General features: G+C 49.9%; 1 pseudogene; it reads left to right on the top strand.

Annotated features, from left to right (window-relative positions):
• LOC118882880 lies at nucleotides 1–27,679 on the top strand (annotated as a pseudogene).
• The last annotated feature ends 80 nt before the right edge of the window (nucleotides 27,680–27,759 follow it).

A 27,759-nucleotide genomic window follows, 5' to 3' on the forward strand; every position in this document is an offset into this window, starting at 1 on the left:
ATGGAGAGAGCGATGGAGCTGGAGGTGAGGGACTAGCCTTTGACAGCTCCCTGCTTTCCTTCCTGGCTCTTTGGCCTCGGGGCAACCACTTAACCGGTGTGGCCAGGTCTAGGAAGTGGTGGCGTTTGGCCTATGAACAGCCGCCCACAGGGCAGGAGTGGGGCGGGGGGAACTGTGAGAAGTGAGGTGCCGGCTTGCGACACCCAGAAGCTGGGGTTTTGCCCTCTTGCCTCTCACCTTCAGGTAGGCAAGGCCACAGGACAAGAACGAGGGTGCCTGGCTGAGGAGGCGAGTGGGGCTGAAATCCGGCCCACACTCTGCTGGCCACGCTGTACCCTGTACCCTGGATCGGGGCTGTGTCTGTTCAGAGAGGGGGGCACCTTTTTCTAAATTACCCCCAGGCTCACCAAGCTCCCAGAGGGGTGCTTTTTCAGATGTGCACAATGGCATGGCATAGCTGTCAGTGGCCTGAGGCCTGCTCTCCTCTCCCTCAGCCTCAGGGCCCAGTTCAAGTACGGGGGCTATGTCTGCTACATCTTTCTTTTCTTCCTCTGTCATTCAGGTTTGTAGAGGAGAGCAGATGTGGAAAGTGTGACATTGTTAGCACGCAGTGAATTTAAATCTTAAAAAAGCATTCTTTTTTCTTATGATAAAAGTAATACCTATTTATTGTAGAAAATTATAAAAACACAGGGAAGTATAAAGAAGGAGATGAAAATCATGCATAGTCCTGTTACCCAGAGATACTTCAAAGTGTTAAAAAGTAGAGGTTTCTTTTATTATTTTCCCTCTATATATTTGAATATGGGAATCATATTGCATGTGATTTTCTGTACTGCTTTTTAAAAAATATTTATTTATTTATTTATTTATTTGGCTACACGGGGTCTTAGTTGTGGCACGCGAGATCTTCGTCTCCACGTTCAGGATCTTTTAGTTGCGGCATGCGGGCTCTTAGTTGCAGCATGCAGGATCTAGTTCCCTGACCAGGGATCAGACCCAGGCCCCCTGCATTGTGAGTGTGGAGTCTTAGCCCCTGGACCACCAGGGAAGTCCCGTGTTCTGCTTTTTTAAACTTTATATTATATCTCAAATGTTTTTTCATGTACATAAATGTTCTTCTATGTGTGTTTTAGTGACTGCACAGTGTTCTGTCATTTGAACATGTTGTATCAGAATCAGCCAGCCCAGACGGATTCTAGTTGTACACTATTTTAAGCAGCACTGTTGACTGTACATCTTTGTACTTGTCTGATTATTTCTTTTAGGGTAACTTCCAGCAAGTGGAGTTATAGGGCTCAAGGGTGCGTAGGCAGTCGGTAAATTGGCCCCCAGTAATTCCCACCTCCGGATATCCCTGTGCTGTGTAACCTCCTCCCCTTGAGAGGGGGCTGAAACCTAGTGACTTGCTTCTAATGAACAGAATACAGTGAAAGTGATAGGATGTGACTTTCAAGATTAGGGTACCAAAATACTGACTTCCACCTTGCTCAGGCTTCTTGCTTGTTTGCTTTGAGCAAAGCGGCCTGCCATGTTGTGAGCTGCACCGTGGTGAGGCCCACACGGCAAGGACCTGAAGGAGGCTTCTAGCCAATGGCCAGTGAGGAGCTGAGACCTTTGACCCAATGTCTGGTGAGGAAATGAATCCTTCCAACAACAATGTAAGTGAGCTTAGAAGAGGATTGTCCCACACTTGAGCCTTCAGATGAGACTGGGGCCTTGGCTGACACCTTGATTGCAGCCTTGTGAGGGACCTTGAGACAGAAGCACCCATCCAAGCCATGACTGGACCCTTGACCCACTGGAGCTGTGAGTTAATGCTTGCTGTTTTAAGCCACTAAGGTTGGAGATGATTTATTATGTGGCAACAAATAACTAGTACAAACGGTACGCACATCCCTTTTGATGTGTATTTCCTTTGTGCTTTCCAGAAGTTTACCCCAATTCCACACACCACCCCAGCAGAGGGGAGCGGCTCACAGATTAATTTCCAGCAGGGGACACTGACTGTACCCCTCCTTCTGATCAGCCTCTGTCTCTAGAGAAGCCAGTCCAGGGAGTGTGGACAGCTTTCTGATACCCAGACTATTTCCAGGGAATTATCTCGGGGTGTGTGTCCTGATATCTTAGCAGAGATTCTGATAAGGTTGTTAAAGGTAAGGAGGTCAAGGAGGGAGCCTTTTCATGCTAATGGACTTCCAGGGCATCTGAACACGTCCCAGTAAGCCATTTACCCATCTCCATGGTCCATATCTTTTATTTTTAATTGCAAGAGAACACAGTTTGGTTCTTCAGGTTGCATTGACGTGTCCACATTTTTAATTCCTTTCAGAGCCCAGTGTATTCCTTGCAGTCTCAACAATTCAGGGATTTAATGGAAACTAAGAAAATTCCATGGCCCTCCAGAAACAAACTCGGGTCCCCTCGGGTGATGAACAGAGCCGATGGGAGGCCTAGCAGTGTGCCTCTTTTCCTTCCTCATGCCCCTTCTTCTGCTGTGACATCCTACAGGGACACAAGCAGCCTCCCCTGTCCCCACCCCACTGGGGGCTGGATTGCTCTGAAGGGAGAACAAATGACTGTCTCCAGGCTCAGTCCCTTCCTCGGGAAAACCTCCCGTGCTCTCACTGGCCTGCACGGAAGGTGGGGAGGATTAATGGCCCTCTGCAAGGCTCTAATGGATCCCTAATTGGTTTGCTTCATTAGGGTCTGCTGCCTGGGAAGTTAAGTGTGCACTTGGAGAGGCGATAAATGAAGCTCTGCTGCGGGGCTCAGAGATTGGGAGATCTCTTGTACAGACACCAAGGCTATCCTGAGAGTCCGACCATCCTTAGAAGCCAGAAACTTGGCCATGGGAAGCAAATTAATGTTGTTTATGTTTCATTCATCAGCATATTTAAAGGCCTCAAGGAAATGATTCTTAATCTTTTCTGGGTCATAGACCGCAACGAGAATTAAAAAACTGCACGTATGCCTATAGCCCCACTTGCACGCTGTTTTTTATCAGGCGTGGGGTGTGGGTGTTGCAGATTCCCTGAGCCTACTCATGGCTCCCTTGGAAAGTTTATGAACTGACACCTGCTCCTCCCAAGTGGGACATCTTTAAGGTGATTCTTTTGTTCATTTACTCATGTATCTATTCTCTAATTTACTTAACAAATATTTATTGAGTTCCTACTATGTGCCAAGGAGATTATCTTTCTTTTGCAAAGTTTTGAGACAGCTCTAAAGTGAGAGTAAATTTTTTTTAGGAAATAGTAACTATAACTGTACTTAATCAGGCATTTGTTTTCTCTTCCTCTCTAGGTAAAGCCAGGGAGTGAAGGATGGGGGAAGATATGAGTGAACATTTTCATCCTTTCAAACTGTTATGAGTTTGGCTGTATGAAAGAGCCACTGACAGGGTGTGACATGGAGATGTCACAGGGTATTTTAAATAACTTCTTTCTACTGTGAAGCAAGATATACTTATCTCAATCTAAATTCTAAGTGTCCAAATCCACCAGCCTACAAGAATGTTAGAATCGCTCTTGATGCTGCCCTGGTGGAAAGGGTCTCCTGGTTTCTCCACTTGGACTGAAGGATCAAAAGACGAGTCCTTGTGACAATTCTTCCAGCTTCAAGTTTTTCGGAATGAAGAGTCCTGACTGCTATGGACCTCTTGTAAAAGCTCAATCTGTCATGTCTTAGGAGGCTGCCTACCATCATCTTGTGGAATCTCAAGATGTGGAATCTCAATGCAGAACTTGAGCAAAAATGAGGGGAAAGAAACTATAGACCAATATTCCTCATACATGCAAAAATTAACAATATTCTATCAAACTGATTTCAACAATATATTAAAAAGATAACACATCATGACCTAAAGTGGTTTATCCCAGGAATGCAAGGTTTTTAAAAGTTGAAAATCTACAATTGTAATTCATTCTACCAATAGGTTAAATGAGATATGATCATATCAATGGATTAAGAAAAAGCAGAATTCAAGATCCTGCATCTGTTCTTTTTTTAAAAAATTAATTAATTTATGGCTGCGTTGGGTCTTCATGGCTGCATGCAGGCTTTCTCTAGTTGCGGTGAGCAGGGGCTATTCTTCATTGCGGTGGCTTCTCTTGTTGCGGAATACGGGCTCTAGGCATGCGGGCTTCAGTAGTTGTGGCAGGTGGGCTCCGTAGATGTGGCTCACAGGCTCTAGAGTGCAGGCTCAGTAGTTGTGGCGCATGGACTTAGTTGCTCCGTGGCATGTGGATCTTCCCAGACCAGGGCTTGAACCCGTGTCCCCTGCATTGGCAGGTGGATTCTTAACCACTGTGCCAGGGAAATGCCCCTATATCTGTTCTTGATTAAAGCTCTCAGAAACCTAGGACAAGAATTTCCTCACCTGATGAAGTCATCTATGGAAAACCTATAGCTGGCATCATACTCAGTGGTAAAGACAGAACATTCTCGTTCCTGAGTTCAAGAACAAGTGAAGATGTTCACTCTCACCACTTCCATTCAACATTGTAGCCAGTTAAGTAGTCAGTTCTAGCCAGTGCAATAAGGCAAGAAAAGGCATAAATGGCATCCTGATTGGAAAGGAAAAAGTTAAACTGTGTTTATTCTTAAACAACATCCTTGTGTCTGTAGAAAGTCTAATGGAGTCTAAAAAAGAGTTACTAGAATTAATATTTGAGTTTAGTTAGGTTACAGGATGCAAGAACAATATATAAAAATCATTTTTCCTACATACTAGAAATGAACAAATGGAAATTGAACTATAAAAATTTCCATTTACAATAGGATAAAAATATGAAATATTTAGGGATTGTATTAGTTTCCTATTGCTGTTGTAATAAATTACCACAAACTCAGTGCCTTAAAACAAACAAGACACATTTTTCATTTTCCAGTTACAGAGGTTAGAAGTTCAAAATTTGTCTCAGTGGGATAAAATCAAGGTATCAGCAGGGCTGCATTATTTCAGGAGGCTCCAGAGAAGAATCTGTTTCCTTGCCTCTACAGCTTTTAGAGGCTGCCCAATTCCTTGGCTCATGGCCTCCCATGACATTGATCTCTGATTCCTTCATCACATCTCCATCTCTGACTCTGACCTTCCTGCTTCCCTTTTATAAGGATCCTTGCGGTTACACTGAGCCCATGTGGATAAACCAGGATGATCTCCCTATCACAAGAGCCTTTACTTAATCACATCTGCAAAGTCCCATTTACCATGTAAGGTGACATATTTGCAGGTTTCAGAGATTGGGACATGGACATCTTTGGGGGCCAGCATTTTGCCTACCACATCTGCTCTTTGACCCCCAAAGATTCACGTTCATCTCACATGCAAAATGTGTTTACCCCATCTCAATATCACCAAAGTTCCAAACACTATATAGCACCAACTCAAAGCACCAAATCTCATGTAAATCTCATCAGTTCAGAAGTTCCAAATCTCATGATCTATGTCATCTAAATTAAGTGTGGGTGAGACTCTGGGTGTGATCCATCCTGGGGGAAAAAAATCTCTCTCCATCTGTGGACCTGTGAAACAAGAAAACATGGTATCTGGTCCCTAAATACAATGGGGAGGAGGGAGAAAAGCATAGGATACCAATTAAAGACATTTCTGTTCAAAAGGGAGAAAATAAAAGGAAAAGAAGAAATCTCTAGTTCCAAGCAATTTCAAAAGCCAACTGGGCAAACTCCATCAGGTTTCAAGACCTAGGAATAATTTTCTGTAGCTCTCGGCTCTGCCCTTTGGTCTTGCGGCTCCAACGTCTGGGCTCAAGGCTCTGTCTTCAGAGTTATCCTTCCTTTATCATGAAGGGTAGCATGTGTTTGAAGCTGGGGAGTTTTATCAGTCTGCTTCCTGCCTGCAGAATTTGGGGAGCCTGACATCCTTCTTTCATTTTGCCCTTTATCTGTCCCTTTCAGTCTAAGATGGCTCTTTCTGCGGGTATAAAATTCTTAACAACCTTGTGGTTCTCCTATGCACGTCACAGGGACTTACTCCGCTAGACCTGGCTCCTCCACATGTCTTTCCTAGATAATATCATCTCTATTTCTGGCTTCTGCTGAGATGGCTGTGGGAATTCATGAGTCACAAACTGAGTCTCTTTAAAGAACTCTCTGTGTGACAGAACTGTGACGTTTTGCTCCATTCAAGGCCCTAGCAAAAGGTTGTCCAGTTATACCCTCCTTTCTCTCTGGAGCATGTTTTTTTCCTGACAGCAAATTTCCCAATTTTAGTGTCTTTTTTTTTTAAACTTCCTTTTTTTAAAAATAAAAAATTTATTTATTTATTTATGGCTGTGTTGGGTCTTCGTTTCTGTGCGAGGTCTTTCTCCAGTTGTGGCGAGTGGGGGCCACTCTTCATCGCGGTGCGCGGGCCTCTCACTATCGCGGCCTCTCTTGTTGTGGAGCACAGGCTCCAGACGCGTAGGCTCAGCAACTGTGGCTCACGGGCCTAGTTGCTCCGTGGCATGTGGGATCTTCCCAGACCAGGGCTCGAACCCGTGTCCCCTGCATTGGCAGGCAGATTCTCAACCACTGCACCACCAGGGAAGCCCTAAACTTCCTTTTTTTAAACATATATTTATTTATTTTATTTTGCACAGGCTTCTCTCTAGCTGTGGTGCGCAAGCTCAGTAGTTGTGGCGTGCAGGCTCAGTAGTTGTGGTGCGAGGGCTCCAGAGCAAATAGGCTCTGTAGTTGTGGCACACGGGCTCTCTAGTTGTGGTGCGTGGGCTTAGTTGCCCTGCGGCATGTGGGATCTTAGTTCCCTGACCAGGGATTGAACTGGTATCTCCAGCATTGCAAGACCGATTCTTAACCACTGGACCACCAGGGAAGTCCTGCCAATTTTAGTGTGTTTTGCAATCTGAATAGACTGATAATTTACTAGCTCTTCAAGTTCTGCCTCCCTTTTGCTTAACACTTCTTCCCTCAATCACTCTTTCCTCTTGCATTTTAATATCAGCAGCAAGGAGAAACCAGGCTGCCCTTTCAAATACTTTGCTTAGAAATCTACTCAAATAAATAGCCAGATTTCTTGTTTATAAGCTTTGCTTTCTGCATAACCACAGGACACAATTTAGCTAAGCTTTCTGCCACTGTATAGGCAGAAAGGATCCCCTTTCTCTAGTTTCCATTAACACAGTCCTCATTTTCTTCTGAACCCCCATCAGCTGCACTTTTAACATCCATGTTTCAGATAACAGTCTGTTTGTGATGTTTAGGGGTTCTCTAAGACAATATAGGTTTTCTCTACCATACTCCTCAGTTCCTTCTGAGTCCTTACCAGTAGGGTCTTTAACATCCATGTTTCTAGGCTTTTTCTATAATGCTCCTCAAAAGTCTTCCACTGCTTTTCCACTGCCCAATTCCAAAGCCACTTTCAAAAATTTTAAGTATTGTTAACAGCAGTACTCCACTTCTGTCACCAAAATCCGTATTTGTTTCCTGTTGCTACTGTAACAAATTACTACAAACTTAGTGGCTTAAAGTAACACAAATTTATTATCTTATAGTTCTGCAGGTCAGGAGTCCCAAATTAGTCTCAGTAGGCTAAAATCAAGGTGTCATCAGGGCTGGTCCTTCTGGATGCTCTAGGAAAGAATGCTCCTTGCCTTTCCAGTTTTTAGAGGCTGCCTTCATTCCTTGTGGCCCACGGCCCTACATCTCTATCTTTGCTTCCAATGTCACATCTTCATCTTTCTGACCCTGACTCTCCTGCCTCCCTCTTATATGTGATGTTGGGCCCACAAATGTAATTCAGGATAACCTCCTTGCTGCAAGATTCTTAACTTAATCACATCTGCAAAATCCTTTATTGTGTAATGTAACATATTCACAGGTTCTGAAGATTAGGATGTAGGCATCTTGGGGCACTGGCATTAGTCTGCCTATCATGGGGTAAGTCTGACAAAAGATGTGAAAGACCTGTACGTTGAAAACTGTCAATCACTGTTCAGAGAAATTTTAAGTGACCAAAATAAATAGAAAGCAATACCATGTTTGTGGATTGGAAAACTCAATATTGTTGAAATGTCAATTCTTCCGAAATTGATCTATAGATTCAACTCAATAAGAATCTCAGCAGGATTTCCGTAGGAATGAATAAGTTGACTCTTATCTGGAATTTATATAGAAATGCAATTTATATAGAGTAGCCAAAACAACTTAAAAAAAAGAACAGATTTGGAGAACTTACACTAGCAGATTTAAAGATTTATTATGGAGCTCTAATAATCTGAACAGTGTGATATTGGCATAAAAACAGACATAAAGGTCAATGGAAAAGAATAGAGAATCCAGAAATAGGCCCATACCTGTATTGTCAATTGATTTTCAACACAGCTGAAAAGGCAACTCAGTGTAGAAAAGATAGTCTTTTCAACAAATGCTGATGGTATAATCAAATATCCATATGTAAAAGAAAAGAAAAGAAACGCAATCCATTCCATGTACCATATAGAATATTAAAAGTGATCCTAAGTGTAAAAGCTACAATTTATGAAACCTCAAGATGGAAACACAAGAGGAAAGTTTTGCCATCTTGGGCCAGGTAAAGATTTCTTAGTTATGGCGCGCAGCCTGGGCTGGCATGTTACTCCCTCCTCCTCTTGCTGTGGCTGTGCTCATTGTTCCTGGACCCACAAGAGCTATTGTGTAACTGCGAGCAAGAGGCTAAGAAATCACGGTGGCTTTAAGTCACTGAACCGGTGTCAGGCCACCTCCCTTCGGATTTCTTGTTACTGTGAGACGATAAACCCCTGTTTCTTTAAGCCACTATGAGTCAGACTTTCTGTTACTTGCAGCTTTAGGTTACGCGGCCTTTCAGATGTGTCTTAACTACCCATCCCTAGACGACTCCTTCCCCAGGGTGAGACGCACTTGTTCCTCTAGGCCGTGGGGGACACTCCGCTCAGTCACCGTGTCAGCCCCCTCTCACACCCACCCAGGACCCCTGGGCCTGTCCCTGTGAGACCCACGTCCCCAAGGAGTGACCTGGCAGGGGCAGGTTAGGCAGCCAGCCGCTCAAGGACAAGGCAGGAAGGCCTGGATCTGTACTTGTTCGCCGTCACCCGTGGCTACAGTCTGTGGCTCCAGAAACATATAGGAGGCTCTCGTGGACCACAAGGGAGCCACCCAGCAAGGAAGAGGATGCAGACTGGTGGGGGGGGTCAGAGGTGGGAGGTCTGCACGACCATGGAGATGCAGTCCGAGCCCGTCCAGGGTTTGTGGCATTCCCCTCGCAGCTCAGAGCAGACTGGGTCCCAGGAGTACAAGTGTGCACCATCGTTTCCTAGAAATAAGACTCCGCTGCACTTTTCAGGGGTGACCGAGGGGTGGCCTAGGAAAGGCCCTGGAGGTCAGAGGGGCTCAGGCCCTGCCCGGCCTCACCGCAGCCCCACCCACGGTGCATTGGAGCAGCCCCTCGTGGTGCGGGGGGCTGCCCTGGGTGAGGCTGCCTGCGGGGTGCGCCCCTGGGAGCAGGTGCTCCTGCTGAGAAGTGTGATTAGGGGGGTGTTTACAACCCTCAGTGCCCGGGAACCTCTCCAGGCTGACACTGTGACATCCCATAGTGACAGCCTGTCCCGGAGCCCATCCCTGTGGGGTGGGCGTGGGGGAGTATTGTCCCCAGCCCTGGGGGTGGCTCTGTGTCTCACCAGGGAGGGCATCCTGGGCCTTGCTTGAGGAGAGGCCTGGACAGAGCTGGCAGTGGTGGAATTCAGGGTGCAAACTTGCCACCTTCCTTCGGTGAACAGCTTCAATGGCTTAATTTCTCCCATCAGGTAGGTGGGGTCTGCGTGGGAGAGGATGAGCTGGGGGAGGTGTGATGGGGGGATTGGATGCCAGACTCTCTTTCCGCACACAGAAGCGTGATATCCTGCATGCTTCACCCTGCGACACGGGTTCTGTGTTGTGCGAGCGTTGCCTTGGCTAATCCTCACCGGAGCGCCTTGCAATGGACGCGGTCTTCAGCATCTTGCCATCAAGGAAAGGGTGAGTGTCGGAGAAGCAGGAAAGGCAGGCAGCCGTGGTCAGACCGTGTGAGGCTGAGGAGTTTGGACGTGACCCAGAGGGCCATGGGACCGCTGAGGTCTGCATTTGGAAAGAGGCTCTGGGGCAGCACGGAAGGAGGACCTGCGGAGGCTCTTGTGACGCTCTGTACAGGGGACGTCGGGCAGAATTAAGGTGGGGGCCTCACACGTGGGGGGTGCTCTGCAAATATTTGCTGTTGAATGACGGAGGGGATGGAGATGAGAGGAAGGATCTGAGGGCTGTTTACCAGGCAGCGTTACTAGGCGGTGGAGACTGGACGTGGCAATGTGGTGGGCTGGTTGGGGAGGAGGGTGACATTTTATTTCTGTCTGGGGCAACTGGGGGGATGGCGGTGAGATGGGGCCCCCCAGGAGGGGCAGGTTTGGGGCCAGAAAGCTAAGATCCACGCTGGATGTGTGGGTTCAGCACGTCTGTCCCTCTCCCCCAGAGGTCATGTTTGGGGAAGCAATTGTCGGAGCTGGGCTGGCCCCTGGGGCAGTCTTCCCGGGCCCCCGATTCCACCTTTGGACACACTGAGGCTGGCGGGAGAAGGGACCTGCTGGCTGAGGGCCAGCCAGGTGGAGATGCCCGGTGCCCCCGCCTCTGGGCACCCTCAATCACAAACGGGAACAAGCAGCCCTTCAAGGTTTCAGGTGTTTCCTTTCTTTGTTCCTTAGACTATTGTTCTGGACACACATCTGGAGCACCTGTCTTTCTACGCCAGGGCCTTTGTTATCAGAGCAGATTCACCTGACCCCACATCCCAAGGAGACAGAATCCTCAGAAGAACCTTGGTAACAGTGTCAAATGTCTGGGTCATCAGCTCTCAATATGTGTGTTAGAAGTAGTAGGAGTCTTTGGAGAAAAGCCTTTTTGCGGTCACGTGAATTAGGAAAACCCTGGGCTCCACATGTTAATGGACTCTGCGCTGCAGTCCTTCTCAGGACCTTTAGTGGTGCCACGACCGTCTCTAAGAGGGGCTCCTGTGTGCCGGGCCCCCCAAGGGTACTGGACCAGTGAACACCTTTTCCAGGGAGCATCCACCTGCATCTCCCAGACCTGGTGCTCTGGGGTCACGGTTCAGGGAACAATGGTCAGCGCTGGGCTGGCCTCTGGGTGGAGGTGAGGTCAAGCCCCTCATTTCTTCCTCAGACAGACTGAGGCCTGGAGAGGGAGGGGAATTGCCCGGCAGAGCCAGCAGGCGGACTCTGGGCTTAGGACCCCTGGGCAGGATCCCTTCTCCTGTGCAGTCTTTCTGCTTCCTGTGTTCCAATTTGCCAGATCCCCGGAGAGGCCTGCTTTTCCATTTCAATGGACTCTTCTGGAATGCATTTGGGAGGGTGACTGGGGGTTGGGCGTTGCCCCTGTCTGTGTCCAGGCCTCTGATGTGGACCTGTGTGAACGTGTCCTTCGCCACCCCCCGAGAGAGTTGTGTCTGAACACGAGACAGACACTGGGCAGAAAGCAATTATGGCCCCGACATTCCCCATGGAGCCATCTGTGGGCTGGCGAGGCGGGAATATGCCTGTCTGGGTGGCGGCCTCGGTAAGGAGACCTCTGTGGACCCAGAGACAAGGGCCGGCTTTGGCCTCGAGCCTCCCCGCGGGGCCCGCGGACAGCACCACGGTGGCCGCTGAGGGCGACGGTGCTTGGCTGGCATGCAGCTGAGGGTGGGCAGGGAGGGGCCAGGGCATCCGGGAACCCAGTTTATGTAACGGTTTCCTGGTGTGACGGTCCCGGAGGGAACTTCATGTCGCCAAGCACAAAACAGGTACTTCCTTAGTTCATCCTGCGGATGTTTATGGGGGGTGAGGGGTCGACTCCACACCAGACCTCGTGTGGGACCCCTGGGGGTGGGGAGAGGGACAGTGTCTTAGTTTGGGTCCCCGGCATGAGAGACCGAGATGAGGATTTGGGTGCCGGTAAGCTTGCTGGGAGCTGATTCCCGGAAGCAGGATGGGGCAGGGGGGTGCGGGGAGTAGAACAGAAAAGGGGAAAAGCTAACCCTGGGTAGTGGAGGGCACGGCTGGGGCCATGATGCCCGATTCCACGGGGACCTGCAGGCTGGGGATGGACTGTCCACAGGAAAGATGATGCAGGGCCAAGCCACCTGCTGGCTCCTCTCCCGCCGCCTGAGGTTTGCCCCTGGGGGTAACCCCACCCTCCTGGCTGTGTGCTCGGCCGTGCATGACGCAGGCTTGGGGCGGGCACCGTCGGGGCCAGGGCAGTGGGAGTGACACCTGTCCCCAAGGCGCAGCAGGGTCAGAGGTGGACCCAGGGGTGCCTGCCACGTGCCACCTGGCTCCAGAGCGTGGTGAGGTAGATAGTTTCGGGCTGGGGGAGAGGAGAATGGAGTGAACCCGACCCTCCCGTCCCACCGTCTTGCTCCCCTCCAACTTCCCCTGCTGGCCATTTACTATCGTCTAATGGCCATCATCACAACATATTACCTTGGAAGAAAGAGCTGTACAAGGGCCACTTTTGGAAAATGTGGTCCGAGGGGCCCGGATCCCCACTATCCCTCTTCCTGAGCAGGAAGCCGGTTGTACCACCAGAACATTCCTAAGAATGGTCTGAGTAATGATTTACGCACTGCCTCCAGATTCAGGAAGTCTTATCTGGCTTCCTGAAAAACCATTAAGTTAGAAAAGCAAGTTGGAATTTTTTTCCCTAGAAACTGAATTAGTAATGCAATTTTTTTTCACGTGGTCATGAAAATGTTAATGGAAATCCTGAAAACGAGCCCCACCAAGCCTGCTGAGATGGCTCTTAAAATCTGGGGGCTGCCCAGGTTAGTGGGAGGATTTTTCTGCCTGTTTGGTGTATCCGGGATGTGCATCTGTGAGATGCTCCCCGCCTTTGTGGAGGTGAGTGGCAGAGAAGCGCGTCCTCAAAATCTGGTGGATTCCCCGCATCTCCCTGTGACAGCTGAGCATCCGTGATGAGGGGCCCCTAACGCTGAAGTAGTCCTCCTTCTCAGCCTGTCACGCAGGGCTGCCTTCTGGAAGGAGGAGCCCAGGCTGCCTGCTCAGCAGTGTTGTGTGTCAAAATACTTCAAGTGGAAATGTGTGTTCATTCTGCCATCTATTAAGATCCCACAGAGAGGCTCTGAGGCCTCCAGGTCTTCGGGATGGATGGAGCTGGGACCTCCAGCTACGGGCTGGGATCGGAGCTGCCACCCGGGGACCCCTGACGTGCTGGGGCTGGGACTCGGTCAGGGGTGTGGGGCAGTGTGATTATCAGAGGGCAGGGTTGTGGCAGGAAGGACGAGGCCAGGGTGGGGACAGCGGAGACAGGAACTTTGCCCACAATCCAGCTGGTTGGATTCCAGCCGCCAGAGCCCTAGGCAAGAACCCAAGGTTGCCCCACCAATGCCCATCCAGCTTGGGTTAGGCCGGTGGTTAGCAGCTTAGAGGGGGACGCACGAGACACAGGCATCAGATTTTGAACAGCATGAGGATGGAGGAAGAGCATCTATATTAGAAGCCAGAATTAGAATTAGAAAAAGACCCACTGGTTGACGAGAGGGACAATCTTAGAAAAGGAAAAGATTCAGGAGCAAGGGGACGAGCCCTGTATCAGGTCCCGCTGTGAGTACAGGGTGGGGGCTGGAGAGGTGGAAGGACTGTTTCGGCAGTATGGATAGGACATTCCTGGGGGGAGGAGCAGGTCTGCTCACCCACCCCCTCCCCCAGGGCAACCCCCGGGTAAGCCCCGTGTTTGAACACTGGCACTCACCCGTCCTGGGCCACAGCTGATTGGACCAGAGAGGAGGCTTGATCCAAGGAGATCCAATCTTTTGGCAAGATGAGCTCATCAGCTTCGTTCCCCTCAAGAATTTTGGACTGGGACCGGAGACATTCATCGGTTGGATGGCGGCCCTGGAGTTAGGGCGGCCACGTTTCAGGGTTTGAGCAGGTGCAGAGAAAAGGGTTCTGGAGGAGAGGGAAGAACGAAGAGTCCGATGATCAGAGAGGAGCGGTGAGAAACCGTGCAGCCCCGGGCTGGGCTGGGGCAGGGCTGCAGAAGGCCACTGAGTTGTCCCAGCCAGGCTCGGGTCACCATTTTCCATACCTGCCCTTTCTGCCCTCAGCTCCTTGGCATATTTTCAGACTTCTGGCTAAAGTCCACTTTTTGTGAGCTGATTTGAGTAGGCTTCAGTCGCTGGCATCTGAAACGCTCCCTGGGAGAGCCGGCGTCCTCATTGTCATCAGCAGGACAGAAGCCCGTGGGAGGAGGAGCCAGCTGGGCCGGGCCTGGGGTGGGGAGGGGTGCTCCTGCAGCTCTGTGCGCGGCTGGGCCACGTTGGATCTCATCAGCTCATCCTGGGCACCACGCCGCAGAAGGACAGAGCAAGCTGGTGTCTGCTCACAGAGCGTGACCCTGGTGGCAAGGGCACCTGGACCCCTGGCATTGGAGAAATGGCCAAAGCGTCATACATTCTGCCTGGAATGAAGGAGACTTTGTGTGGGACAGAAGAAACATTTCTGATGTTTGAAGTCTTGTTAGAGGAAAAGCAAAGACTGTTCTGAGCTCCCTAAGGCTGTTGGATTAGCTCCAAAGGTCAAGGGTCCACTTTTGGCCTGGTGTAGGGGAAACCTCCTCCTGAAACTGCCTGCCACAGGATGGGTGGACTTGGGCATAGGGAGCTCCCTGTTCCTGCAGCTGAAGGACCACTTGAATGGGTATTACAGGACATGCAAGAATGGAGCTGTTGGCCTGGCCTGGACAACCATAAAGAACATCTTCACCCAGGACAAGAACAGCCTCTAGCCATGACCTTGAAGATGACCATGACCAATGGCCACGACCACAGAGAATATCCTTACTTGCAGGTAGGACCTAGTCCCAGGGCAGGAAAAGCCCCAAACCATGACCTTGAAGGTGACCATGACCAATGATCATGATGATAGAGAACATCTTCTTTACATGGACAGCCCCAAGAATGACCGTGAACATGAGCGTGTTGCAGAATCTGATGGGCCCTGTGACCTGAGGGACAGGCGGGTGAGGCCTCTGGTCCAAACACCCTTGGTAAGGCTGGGGAGCTCCTCCCAGGGACAAGCTTAAGGAACCATAGCTGGTCATGACATCATTTGTGGGCTGTTGTCCTGCTGGGGCTGGGGGCACCTGTGGCTGAGGGGATTTGGAGGGATGGTGGAGGTGTGTTTGGAGTTGGGGAAGGAGGCACAGGATGGGAGATGTAATGACCTCTGGGGGTGAGAGCAGGGGAGGCCCCAGGAGGCCCACTTTCTATATGGGTTACACACTTTCTTCCTTTCTTTTCTTGGGCTCTGGGACCAACATCTTGGTCAGGTGACCAGTGGTCCCTAAGGGCCAACCTCAGTGTGCCCTGCACCTTCCCAGACAGCCAGGGAGGGCTCGAGCCGCAGGGGACCCCCTGAGCCCCTCCATCAAAGCTTGTCCCAGAGCTGTGCTCCTATAGCAAATGTCCCGCTGTCCTCTGTCTTCTAACTGGAGAGGGACAGGGAAACAGGCTGCTTGAGGAGCCGGGTTAAAGGCATCGTGTGTATCTCTGGGGAGATAATCACCCAGGGCAGCTTTCCAGTGATGGCAGAGCCAGGGAAGGAGCAAGAAGAGAGGGCAGTGGCGATTCTTGCCTGGGTCCTTCCCAGAAAGTGACTTGAGCGGATTGGGGCTGTGGCCCTTTCTGGGGCAGCTGGAATCCGGCAGCTTTTCGTAATTATCCGTTAGTAATTATCCACTAAGACTTTGGTAAACAGCAGCCTGTTTAGCCATCCTTGAAGAATTAAATCATTACATTTATTGCTCTATCCACTCGCTATTAGCCTCCTAAGAGGCTTTTCCACCTCAGAACCAGGGTTTTCGTTTGATGAACTCCCGGGAGAACATTAAACGGGGGAGGCGCTGGGGGGTTCTCTGTGACTGGCACCCTGACCATGGCAAGTGTTTTTAAGTAAAGTGGAAGCTTCTTACACGGAGTGTATCTTAAGAAGCAAAGGGTCCAGTTGGAGGGGCCTGGAGACTTCTGGGACAGACACAGGCAGGCAGACAGGCTGGGCCCGTCCTTGCATGGGACGGATGCGTGTGGCTGGGTGGTCTGCAGTCAAGGTCGGCAAGGCCAGCAGGACCGACTGAGGTCCTGGTTTCTCTTGGACTGTGCGGTGAGGTCGGCTGCTTGGATGAAGGTCAGATGAAGGTCAAGGACATGCCTTCAGTGAGGATCTGCCCTGCCTTTCCCTCTCGCCAAGGTTGCCCTTTCCTTTCTGGACCTTTCAAGGACAGCCCTAGGCCATGACCGTGAAGATGAACCCCCTGCAGAATCTGATGGCCCCCGACCCATGGGGGAGGCCTGTGGTCCAGAGGCCCTTGGCAGGGATGGAGCGCTCCTCCCAGGGGCCACCTTGAGAAACGATACGTAGCTGGTCATGACGTCTTTGGCTGCACAACGTTTGCCATCTGGGCGGTATCTGTCACCTGAGGGGATTTGGAGGGAATGATGGTGCGGGGTGTTTGTGCTCTGAGCCACCTCGGAGCACAAACCTCAGAGCCCCCTCTGAAGCCCCCTGAGGTGGGCCTCAGGGGCAGGGGGTGCTGCACGGAGGGGACACAAGCCAGCTCCCAGGGCTCACCGGCTGGGGAGGGCTGTGACTGGCCCCTTCCTCTGAGGGCTTCATGTGTTGTCAGGGGTGAGGCATTGCCCTGTCACACTGTAGATGGGCAGCTGGCGTCCAGGGAGCCCTGACAGGGGTCACGAGGGGACTTACTCTTGGGCGCCTCCTGTGTGCCAGGCACTGGGCCAAACGAGAGATGCATAACGGTAAGGAAGCCTAGACCCACCACTGCTGTCACACAGAGGCTGGTCTAGAAGAGAGGACGGTAATAGATCTGGAAACATGACCAAGACCAGCATGGACTCCAGACGTGGTCCTTGAGTCCAGGGAGATCAAATATTCAGGCCTAATTCTCTAGCTTGTTCTGCAGACTCTGAAGCCATTATACATGAAGTGAAATGAGAGGAAACGAATGGATAGGATCAATGTAAATCCATTTTGGAAGAAGCCATTATAAGGGTTCATTCTGGACATCCTTCTGAAGCCAACCTTCTCCATCTTCTTTTTTAACAACCAAGAAACCCTTGGCGTAGAGTGGTGGAACATTGCAAGACCCCAAACTGGATCACCAGATTCATCAACAGATTTTTAAATATGTAAATTAATTTGCATCAAGGACTTAATAGGTAGAAAAACAGAATGATTTCCATTTTTGTATAAATTACCTTCATTGCTAAGTTCTATGAAATGGGGATTGTATCAGAAAATTGGGGTTAATGGCTTTGCCTTCAGAGTAGGGGCTTTTAAACCTAGTTTATATCAAAATGAGTAGTGAGATATTAAAACAAGACGCCATTCCCCCAGATCTACAGAATCCCAAATCTCTGGGGGCCCCAAATCACATCACCCTGCCAGGTGTCCTGTGGAGAGCTGGAGCAGGGGCAGAAAGATTCCATGAAGGGGCCAGTGATGGAAAAACACTTGAGCCCAAGGGTTGCTTGCTGACTCTAGAGGGGGCTGCCTTTGGGGGTCCTTTTGGTCCAGCCCCAGCCCTCTTTTCCTTTCTGCCCCCCAGCTCCTCCCCCGCCCTGCTCTGGCTCTGTCTCACCTCCCCCTTGGGCTACTGTGTGTCCCAGGCTGGGACATGGTGGGGAGCAGCCTTCAGACAAGCCCGCAGGGAGGGGCCCTCCAGGCTAGCCGTGCCGCGTTGTGGAGCTGAAAGTCTTCCTCTCCATCCGGGGAAGAAGGGGAGGAAGGGAGGACTGCGGGGACCAAGCCTCCTGCCCTGTCCTGGTTACAAAGCTGCTCAGGTGACCAACGCGTCCCTAGGTGCAGTGCACCTCTCTGAGCATCTGTGCATTCAATAGGTCGAATCCTCCCGGAAGCAGGAAGGCAGTTCTTCCCACAGGGCAGCGGGAAGGCCTCTGGTCTGAAACTTGCTCATCGATCACATTCAGCCCCGTCTTGGACTCCTCGCCTGCCCTCTGCCCCCACCCCGTGAGGACCTTCCACTGGGTCAGAGCCTGTGCTAAGCTTTGGTGGAGTACTGGGGGCAAGGTTTACCGTGGACCCCGCAGCAGGGAGCGAGGCAGGTGGGGATCAGGTGGCGTGTATTGGCTCTGGATGAAGAGCAGGGTGGAGTGTCCACTTCCTGGAGCTGGGATGGCAGCCGAGGGTGGTCCTCACCAGGGGCCCTGGGTGAGGGCAGGGCCTGAGGGAGGGCTCCAGGGAGGTGCTCACCCCAGGACATGTGTTTAAAGCGCCCCACCACTATCTGTAGGAAAGGGCCGAGGAGGCAGGAGACCTGCCTCTGGCCTCAGCGCAGCTCTGGAGCAGGCCAGCTGCAGCTGTGGCAAGTCATTTAATTGGCTCCATCGTACAGCGACTGAGTGCCCACTATGGGTGGGCTGGCCAGACGCTCAGGATCCACAGGTGAAGGTGTGTGGTCCCTGGAATCCCAGGCACATGGGGTAAGCAGACAGATGCTGAGATATGGGCTGGCAATAAAGGCATTTAAAAAGCTGCGTAGGGACCCACAGAGGGGGAGACAGCCATGCTGTGGGTGGGGTAGGTCAGGGGAGTAGTGTGAGGAATAGAGAAGACTTCATGGAGGAGGTAACATTTGAATTGGGCTTTGGAGGTTAAGTAGGAGTTCACTGTGGGAGAAAGCATGACAAGTAGAGGGAAGATCACAAAGACGTGGGCCCAGGAGAGCCAGTCACATTCAGGAAAACTACAGAGAGTATGATATGCCTGGGCTTTGGGTTCAGTACCCTTTTCAGCCTGGCTGCAGCACTATGATTCCACCCTGTGGTGGACTTGCCCTGTTGATGTGGTAGTTGACTTATGAGATGGCCCCCAGTGATCCTCGTCTCCGGGTATTCAAGCCTTTGTGTGGTCCACTTTGTCACTGAACAGGGCTGACCTGTGTGACCACTAGAACACCGCTGAAGTGATTGTGTGTGACTGAACACTGAGGCTGGGTCATAAAAGCACTGTAGCTTCTGCCTTGATCTCTTGGATTGCACGCCCTGGGAAGGCAGCCGCCGTGCTGTGAGGACATTCAGGCAGCCCCGTGGGGAGGCCCATGTGCTAAGGGACTGAGGATTCCCACCAGCAGGCAGCATCAACTTGCCAGCCATGTGAGTGGGCCACTTGGAAGTGGACCTTCCAGCCCCAGCCATGCCTTCAGAAGACTGTAGCCCTGGCTGACATCTGACTGCAGTCCTATGAGAGACTTCTAGACAGGACTGTCCAGCCAAGCTGCTCCTGAATTCCTGACCACAGAGCCTGTGAGAGGTGATAAACAATATTGCTGTTTTAAGCCATGAAGCTTCGGGCTAATTTGTTATGCAGCACTAGATAACAAATACAGCTGGTTATTGCGGTAGGCAGCTTCCAAGATGGCTGCCAACGATCCCAGCCTCCCGGTCATTCATGCCATCATGTAATGCCCTCTGCTTTACTGTGGACTGGACATAGTGACTTGCTTCTAATGAAAGAATAAGGCACACCTGATGGGGTGTCACTTGGAGATTACGTTACAAAAGTCTCTGGCTTCCATTATGGGTGACTCTTGCTCTCTTGCTGGTTCTGAGGGAAGCCAGCTGCCACGTTGTGAGCTGCCCTGTGGAGGGGTCCACATAGCCAAGAACTGAGAGATGTCTCCGGCCAACAGCCAGTGAGGAACTGAGGCCATGAATCCAACACCTTGTGATAAACGGAACCTTGGCAGCAGCCATGTTGGTGAGCTTAGAGTTGAACCTTGAAATGACGGCAGCCCCAGCAGACGCCTCGGTTCCAGCCCTGTGAGAGGTCCTGAACAAGAGGACTCAGACAAGCTGCCCCTGGGATCCAAGTGCACAGAAACCGTGAGGTAGAAAATGCTTGTTGTTTTAGAGCTGCTGAGTGTGGGGTCATTAGTTACACAGCAATGGATTATTAATACAGTTACGAGGAATGGTGCCAACCTCACCTGTCCTGTCCCCAGGGGAGCTGCTTGGCTGTGGTCTAGACTTGGGTCTCAGCCTACTGAACCACTCGAACCTTGGTCAGTCAGGGGCCCAAAGCAGGTAGGGGGAGCATTGAGGGGGTGAGAATATGGGGGGGCATCCTAACACCTGCCGATTTCTGGAAAACCAAGTCAGCCTCCATAAGACCATGGGAGATGAATAAGCATGTGGGTGAGACATAGGTTCAAGGCCAGGTTCTATCATCCTGTACCTGTGTGATGTTTAGCAATGTTACAAGTCCTCCTGGAGCTCTGGCTCCCAAGTTGTCCTGCTGGAGCAGAGGGGGGCCATGCAGTGATCTAACTGCCCAGTCAGCACCAGCCAGAGAGCCAACACGAGGACCGAGCAACAGGGTCTCCAGAAGGAGCTTGGCCCTGGAACATGGCAGGCGCTTGATACAAGACTGACCCTGTAGCAGTCAGGATTCTTGGCGTACTGTCTTCGGTCCAACCACTGGTGTCACAAAGTCCTCACAGTGCCCTCCTGATGCCCAGATCTAGGAGGACTTGGGGAGGATGCCGGCTCTTCAAAGACGAGGAGGTCTCAGCTGTGTAATCACTTTGCTTGGGGCCCTCCCCGAGGAACATTCTCCCGGATCCATCACCCCCTTGCTCCGGTGAGTCTGAGCCTGGGCTTTGCATGCTGTCCTGCATGGAATACAAACGCCTCTGTTCAGCTCCCCAGAAGTCCCTGCTCTCCTCCCCTGCGGGCGCCGAGGGTCTCTGCCTGGCTTGGTGTTTATTTCTTGCAGCATGAAGCGATGATTTAATTCTTGCCTGGGATATCATTCAGCCCCAGTTCATGCTGAAGTGAAATATATTTCAGCACCCACCGATTTCCATATAGATAAAAAAAGGAAAAAAAAAAAAAAAAGGAGAAAGGAAACAGCCTCAACCAGCGTCTTCACAAACTATGCATTTGAAACGTGCTTCTTGAAGATGGATTGCTCCGTTAGGCTGCTAAGAGGTTTTTCTTGACTTGTCAACAGTTTTATCCCCCTACAAACATTCTTGGCTATAAATTATTCATTGCCCAGTGAGCAGTTAAAAAAAAAGATGCCTGGAGCTGAGGCACTTTCTTAATTCTCCCTCTGCTCTTCAGATCCAAGTTGTTTTTTTCCTTCCCATTGCTGGAAAAGTAGAAGTAACTGGAATTCTCCTGGCTTGGAGGTTCAGGCTGGATGCAGTGAGAGAGTCGTGTTGAACCCGGAGTGAGCTTGGTAGGGGGTTTGGGGGAGGCAGTCATTTATAGTCTGGGGAAAGACAGGACACTGGGGTTATCAAATATATGTTGAGATAGGAAATACGTGTGTTCGGGGCTTTCTTTTTGTTCTGTTGTCAGGAACTCCAGGGTTTCAAAAAAGCAGAGGGGAGACGATTCGATCCTAGGCCCAGCCATTTCGGAGTCCACAGCTAGAAAGGATCTGAGGCTTCCTCTGTTTACCTGATTCCACTCTCTGGGGCCCTGCTCTGCCAGGAGACAGCACCCCTTTGTCTTTCTCTGTCATGCCCACCCTCTCCTGTCCTGCGCACCCCTGGACCACCTCCCTCACTCACAGCTGAATTCCTTCTCCAGCGTGGATTCTCAGGCGCCGCCCCCCCCCCCCCACCGGTCTCTGTGTCCCCATGGGATGTGGATAGAGGTGGTGGGTGGGATTAGGCTTCAGAATTTGGGGCCCGTGTTAGCTGCAGCAAAGCCCTGTGTGCTGGGTGGCTTAAGACAACAGAAATCCAGTCTCTTAGTTTCTTAATTCTCCCTCTGCTTTTCAGATCCAAGTTTTTTTTTCCTTCCTGCTGTTGAAAAAGTAGAAATAACTAGAAGTCTCTTGACTTGGAGGTTCATGCTGGAGCCCAGTGAGAGAGTTGTGTTGAGCCCGTGTTGAGTCCTAGAGGCTAGGATTCAGAGGGGCTGTGCTCCCTCGAGACTCTGGGTAGGATCCTTCCTTGCCTCCTCCCTGCAGCTTCAATCTCCATCGTCACGTGGCATTCTCCCTGTGTGTCTCTGTGTTCAATCTGCTCCTCTTATAAGGACACCAATCATATTGGATGAAGGGCCTACCCCGGTGCGCATCTTAACTTCACTAGAACCATCTGCAAAGACCCTATTTCCAAATAAGGTCACCTTCACAGGTACCAAGGGTTGGGACTTCACCATATCTTTTGGGGGGACATGATTCAATCCATGACAGAGTCAGAGGAGGGAGGAGCCCCCAGTGACCAGGCCCCAGAGCAGAGCATCAGAAGCGTCAGAAGGCTGAAGATCTCCCGTCCTGTTGAGACCTCACCTTCCCCAGCAATACTCTTGCACCAGAGTCCCCTTCTCTGCCCCCGGCTCTGCAGAGGTGCCAGGCTCTGCTGTGGGCCTGGAAAACTGTCCTTTCACAGCTGTGTAGAGAGAAAAATCAGGCTAACCGCAGGATTGCTGCACCTCTAATGGGACCCAGAGCTCCCTGGGAGAGCGGCTGTCTTAGACCTTGTCCAGCGGCCTGGTCTGAGGGGACCATGTCCACCTGCCATCAGCAGCAGGAGATGTGGCCTGAGTGTCCCCCTGCTCTAAGATTTCACGTTGACTCCCAAGTCCTCCCCCCTCCCCACATTCTCCCCAGGCGGCGGGGGCTTTGCCAGGGCAACATTGCTGGGTGGGCTCTCGGAAGATCTCTGTGCTCTGTTGCTCAATCCAGAGAGAACCGGCGGTGGCAGCTGAATAGTCCGCTGTGCCAGTGCCCTGCTGGATGAAGCAGGTTCATGTGGGGAGTCATGATGGCACCGTTGCTGTGTCTTGGCAATTGGATTATTTTCCTCCAACCCGACCAAGAGTTTTGGCCTTCAGAGAAGATCTCCAGAAGCTGGGTTTATAAACACCAGTGGGTATCGGATTTAGTCAAGGGCATCCAGCACCTGGCATCCGTCACCTCTCACCAGCCCTGCTGTGGCTACTAAGTTCGGTTCCATAACCCAGACGGCAGACAAAAGAGGCAGGGGCCCGTTGGTCCCTATCCATTTCATTGGATGTGGTTGTTACTTTCTGGGTCACTCACCTTTGGTTGAACTTAAGTTTGTCAGACTAAGCAGCCTTTAATTGGAGACCCTGGGGTTCCTTGGAACCCAGGCCACCTCTAAGCATGGGATCGAGTCTGTTTAGAGTGTAGGGAACAAAATTTGTCACCCCAAAATGTCTCTGGCATGTTGATTATTTCAAGCTGAAAATTATCACCGCCCAAAAGACTCAGGAAGAAACTTTGAACTACCCCCCTAATCGCCTGAAAAATGTAGATAGAGGGCCTATTACAGGAATAGAGCTATCACCAGCCGTCTGCAGAGAATACAAACTAGGTGTGGTAGGGGAACACTTAGAGATCAGAGTCTACTCTGTGTCCCATTGTCTCTTCAGGGCCCAGCAAACATTTATTTACTAAACATGTGCTTTTTCATCTCCAGGTGAATTGCCTTTCTCCCCTTCGAAGTCCCAAACCGCTACTCCCAACATCCTCTGTTGTCTTTAGTGAGGACTTTGGCCATTTTGGTGAGTTATTCCATTTTCCTGGGTCTCTCCCATGTATATATGTTGTTAAACTTTTGTTTGATTTTCTCCTATTAATCTTTCTCATGTCAATTTATTTCTTAGACCTGCCAGAAGAACCTAGAAGGGTAGAGAAAAATTTCTTCCTCCCCAGCAGGAGCAAAGGCAGCCGAAAGAATGGACAGGAGAGTGGTGTGAGCCCCTGGCCCACAGTTGAGGAAGAAAGGAAGTAGGTCCCAAGCACTCTCACATACAATATTTTATTTCATCCTTACAATAGTACACCCATTGCACAGATGAGGAGACTGAGGGTCAGAGAGACCAAATGACCTGCCTAGTAAGTGATAGAATCTAATGGACCTGAGGTTCCTGAATGAGAGAATTTCTTCTTCAGGCGGGTAGTTTCACATCCCTCTGATCACACTGTGATGGGTGGTGACCTAGTCCAAAGGATCTTTGGGAAAATGAGGTTCTTTCCCAGGGCTGGGATCTGACCAGAAGCCTTTGGAGCTGAGTACTGGCTTCTCCCAGGCTGTCTGGGAAGCTGCACTTGTATCACGTCTGGGTGTGGGCCATATTGATGGTGGAACTGCAAAACCCAGGATGGGCAGCCCCACCTGTGGGGCACTTGATAGGGAATTACTCAGAGGAATAAGATACAGCAGGGCTCTGAGGGAACAGATGCTCTCCTGGGAGCATCCAGTGGAAATTCTTTTCCATTCAAAGTCAGAGTCAAATAAGAGAAGGTCTTTAGAAATGAGGGTTTTTCAGGGAGCACTTGAAACCATTTTGTAGAAATCCGGACTGTTTTAAAGAGAAACAGGAGTGGCAAGATGTCCAAAAATTATTTTTAAAAATTAATTCCATCATCTTTTCAATTGTCCAAGTCATTTAGTTTTGTTTTTATTGCATTATTTTCTTTCTTAAGACTGGATTCTTTGAAATAATACTGCGATGAATATGGAGGTCATTCACTTTTTGTATTCCTTTTTTATTAACAATTTTGTTGAGATGCAATTCACCTATCATATAGTTCATCCATTTAAAGGGCACAGCTCTAACACAGGGAACTCTACTCAGTATTCTGTATTAGCCTATATGGGAAAAGAATCTGAAAAAGAACGAATATATGTATATGTATAATTGAATCACTTTGCTGCACATCTGAAATTAACACAACATTGTAAGTCGACTATAGGCCAATAAAATGTTTTTAAAAATAAAAAAATAAAGTGTACAGCTCAATGGTTTTTAGTATATTCCCCGAATTGTGCATCCACCACCGCAATCAATTTTAGAGCCTTACATATATACAATGGAATATTACTCAGCTGTAAAAAGAAATGAAATTGAGTTATTTGTAGTGAGGTGGATGGAGTTAGAGTCTGTCATACAGAGTGAAGTAAGTCAGAAAGAGAAAAACAAATACCGTATGCTAACACCCCCCCCCCCACATATATATATATAAAGGTTCTGATGAACCTAGGGGCAGGACAGGAATAAAGATGCAGACGTAGAGAATGGACTTGAGGAAAGGGAGGGTGGGGACGGGGAAGCTGGGACGAGGTGAGAGAGTAGCATGGACATATATACACTACCAAATGTAAAATAGATAGCTAGTGGGAAGTAGCTGCATAGCACAGGGAGATCAGCTCGCTGCTCTGTGACCACCTAGAGGGATGGGATAGGGAGGGTGGGAGGGAGGCTGAAGAGGGAGGGGATATGGGGATATAGGTGTACATATAGCTGATTCACTTTGTTATACAGCAGAAACGAACACAACATTGTAAAGCAATTATACTCCAATAAAGACGTTAAAAAAAAAAATTTTAGAGCCTTCATTATCCTCAGAGGGTACAGCCTTGGGCATGAGCATGAGCCCACCACCCTGGGATGACGGTGGTCTTAGCAGGGCTGTCTTTGATTGTGTCTTTTTCTGATTTCTTTTCTTTTTTTTTTTTTTTTAACATGCGGTTGCTTCCCACTAGCTATCTATTTTACATTTGGTAGTGTATATATGTCCATGCCACTCTCTCACTTTGTCACATCTTACCCTTCCCCCTCCCCATGTCCTCAAGTCCATTCTCTAGTAAGTCTGTGTCTTTATTCCCGTCTTGCCACTAGGTTCTTCATGACCTTTTTTTTTTTTCCTTAGATTCCATATATATGTGTTAGCATACTGTATTTGTTTTTCTCTTTCTGACTTACTTCACTCTGTATGACAGACTCTAACTCCATCCACCTCACTACAAATAACTCCATTTCGTTTCTTTTTATGGCTGAGTAATATTCCATTGTATATATGTGCCACATCTTCTTTATCCTTTCATCCAGTGATGGATACTTAGGTTGCTTCCATGTCCTGGCTATTGTAAATAGAGCTGCAATGAACATTTTGGTACATGACTCTTTTTGAATTATGGTTTTCTCAGGGCATATGCCCAGTAGTGGGATTTCTTTGTTAAGCTGTTTGCTTCAATTGGGAATACACCCAGCCCAGCAGGAGGTAAGAGAGTCCACCTGCTGATTGCTCTATTGTTTTCAAAAATGTCCAGGGACATAGATTGCTCCACAGCCTGATCCCATTAAATTCAAGCAGGGGGCTTTTTCGCAACAGGTTTGCCACCAGGACACAGGTGTGGTGAAAACCACTGCTAAACCTAAGCAAAAACGGGAAAGGAGAAGACCCACATCAACATCGTTGTCATTGGACAGGTAGATTCGGGGAAGTCTACCACTGCTGGCCATCCGATCTACAAATGTGGTGGGATCGACAAGAGAACCATTGAAAAGTTCGAGAAGGAGGCTGCCGAGATGGGAGAGAGCTCCTTCAAGTACGCCTGGGTCTTGGACAAACTGAAACCTGAACGCGAGAGTGGTATCACCAGTGATATCTCCCTTTGGAAATTCGAGACCAGCAAGTACTATGTGACCATCACTGATGCCCCAGGACACAGAGACTCCATCAAATACATGATCATAGGCACCTCCCAGGCTGACTGTGCTGTGCTGATTGTTGCTGCGTGTGCTGGTGAATTTGAAGCTGGTGCTGGTGAATTTTTCATCTAATGTTTCCAAGAATGGGCAGACCCCTGAGCATGCCCTTCTGGCCTACACTCTGGGTGTGAAACAACTCATTGTTGGAGTTAACAAAACAGATTCCACTGAGCTACCCTGCAGCCGGAAGAGATACGAGGAAACTGTTAAGGAAGTCAGCACCTCCATTCAGAAAATTGGCTACAACCCCGACACAGCAGCATTTGTGCCAATTTCTGGCTGGAATGGTGACAACATGCTGGAGCCAAGTGCTAACATGCCGTGGCTCAAGGGATGGAAAGTCACCCGAAAAGATGGCAATGCCAGTGGGACCACACTGCTTGAAGCTCTGGATTGCATCCTGCCACCAACTCGCCCAACTGACAAGCCCTTGTGTTTGCCCCTGCAGGACGTCTACAAAATTGGTGGTATTGGCATTGTTCCTGTGGGTCGAGCGGAGACTGGTGTTCTCAAACCTGGCATGGTGGTCACCTTTGCTCCAGTCAATGTGACAACTGAAGTGAAATCTGTTGAAACGCACCATGAAGTTTTGAGTGAAGCCCTTCCTGGGGACAATGTGGGCTTCAATGTCAAGAACGTGTCTGTCAAAGATGTTCGTCGTGGCAATGTGGCTGGTGACAGCAAAAATGACCCACCGATGGAAGCAGCTGGCTTCACAGCTCAGGTGATTATCTTGAACCATCCAGGCCAAATCAGTGCTGGATATGCACCTGTGCTGGACTGTCACACAGCTCACATTGCCTGCAAGTTTGCTGAGCTGAAGGAGAAGACTGATCGTCGTTCTGGGAAAAAGCTGGAAGATGGCCCCAAATTCTGAAACCTGGTGATGCTGCCATCGTTGATATGGTTCCTGGCAAACCCACGTGTGTTGAGAGCTTCTCTGACTATCCTCCTCGGGGCTGTTTTGCTGTTGGTGACATGAGACAGACGGTTGCTGTGGGTGTCATCGAAGCAGTGAACAAGAAGGGAGCTGGAGCTGGCAAGGTCACCAAGTCTGCTCAGAAAGCTCAGAAGGCTAAATGAATATTATCCCCAATACCTGCCACCCCAGTCTTAATCAGTGGTGGAAGAACGGTCTCAGAACTGTTTGTCTCAATCGGCCA

This window comes from Balaenoptera musculus, chromosome 16 (assembly GCF_009873245.2).
Source record: "Balaenoptera musculus isolate JJ_BM4_2016_0621 chromosome 16, mBalMus1.pri.v3, whole genome shotgun sequence".
NCBI classification, from domain to species: Eukaryota; Metazoa; Chordata; class Mammalia; order Artiodactyla; family Balaenopteridae; genus Balaenoptera; species Balaenoptera musculus.